The 1,853-nt window shown below is 44.8% G+C and overlaps 1 pseudogene; it reads right to left on the reverse strand.

The window, feature by feature from the left end:
* Positions 1-430: 430 nt before the first annotated feature.
* Positions 431-1,451, reverse strand: LOC137990060 (major facilitator superfamily domain-containing protein 6-A-like; annotated as a pseudogene).
* Between the last annotated feature and the right edge of the window lie 402 nt (positions 1,452-1,853).

Here is a 1,853-nt window from a genome sequence, read left to right on the forward strand (position 1 = left end):
ATGAAGCATAAAGAGAATCCATTTCTGCAAGTTCGCGATAGGGCCGGACAGGGGTTTTTTGCGAGGGATGTGGGCACAAGAATGAGATAAAGGTGGCTCTAATATTCCGAGGATGCGATAACTCTTACTTATAACGGCTTACCGCCTCCCTGTTTCTCAGGCAGACTACTACTCAAGATATCTTTGCTCATTCTGGCAAATGTTTTCACCAAAAGGTGTACTAACGAAGCATCCTGCATCTACAATTTTTAGTTTTATGAAGAGAATATGGTAAAAAATGACTTTTTTAAAGTCGACCTTTTTTCAAACTCGACTTTCGAGTGCGAACGGTACGATTGCGATTTTGTCTTTTTATTTATTTATTTTTTTAAATATTTTTGGTGTCTTGAATCGAGACTTCCTGGCTACTCCTGTCGTTTTAAAAAGTACTTTAACCTGGTTGTGGTCCAACGTACGCCACACTCGGCAGTCCACACACCACCGTACTTGTTGATCTTCCTGCAGGGCTTTCCAAGGTAACACCCCCCAAGGTTCTCGAAGGTAAGAATAAGCAAGAATCGCAAACCATCGCAGGCCAAGCCATGGTAACCGCACAGCATCGTGACCATTCTTCTGAACAAAGTCAAGTCCGCCATGAAAAACATGAGAACCTCGGAAATGCAACTTACCGTGGCAACTGAATGTTGAAAAGAGCTGGAGTTTCCACCAATGTCTTGAAGGAACCAGAACAGGAAGGACAAGCTGAAGACTGTGGTAAAATCCTAAGCATAGCAGAGTGAAAATAAATGTACCATGCTTCAGGTTGCAGAAGATCTTCATACCTGTCCAGAATTCGTTTTCGGGGCTGAAACTTCGTGTTTCGGATCAGAGGTTGGGAATTTTGAAAAAGAACGGCACGAAGAAGTCCATAATCATCGCAACTGCAAATACGTATTAAAAATTGAGACGTAGTGGATGCTGTCCTCAAACGGACAAGAGTTGAAAGCTGTGACCACGTGCTCCAGATATCAATGATCCTATTCCCCAACCTATCTAGCCAAATAAACGCTTGCCTACCATACTCGTGTCTCGCGGCCGCTTCAGAATGCCAAGTGGTTCCGCTAATCGGTAAGCATTGGGAGCTGGCGCTGCTATAAATTCACCCAGGAACAACCCGAGTGACGACAAACGTGATAAAGATCGTGTAGGTTATCCTTTAAGCGGAAATCCTCCTTGATGTTCTGTTTTTTACTTTTTTGTTTTTTCGTTAATATTTTGGATTGTTCTTCTTTGGGTAGTCTAGGATTATCCCCCCGTCTGGCCCCTTCTGAGTTCTCCACTCGAAGTGCCCTCGGCGACAGCTGAGGTTTACCGTGTCCAACGTCATTCTCGAAATCCCAAATCGTGCCACGTTCGAAGCTTTCTGCAAATTTTCCCTCCTCATTTGTGATTACAGAACCTTGCGGTCTCATGTTTGAACCCACCGCGTGAAATAACCCATTCTGGGTTTTGCTCGTAAAGAACGTTTTGTTGCGAATTCCTTGTTCAGGTGTCGACGCGTGGAACGATCGATAGCCCTAGCGTCCTGGAAAGAACATTTGAGTGGCTTGGCTAAAGTTGTCGTCCCGTTTGCCTCGGGATAACACGGAAGATCGAATGGTGAAACGACGCCTCTGTGAAAAGTGGGCTATGGTTGTTCCTATAATGGAGATAATAAGTATAAGCTTGGGTCGGTTGCATACGTCGGTCACCATTCCCCAGAGCGGAGAGCATAGCATCTTAACGAAGGGACGAACGCCCGAGCATAATAACCAGATTCACGAGCGGTTGAGCCAAAGTTGTTTATAGAAGACTCCAAGGTACGGAAGAAAAGC

This window comes from Montipora foliosa, unplaced genomic scaffold (assembly GCF_036669935.1).
Source record: "Montipora foliosa isolate CH-2021 unplaced genomic scaffold, ASM3666993v2 scaffold_49, whole genome shotgun sequence".
Taxonomy (NCBI): Eukaryota; Metazoa; Cnidaria; class Anthozoa; order Scleractinia; family Acroporidae; genus Montipora; species Montipora foliosa.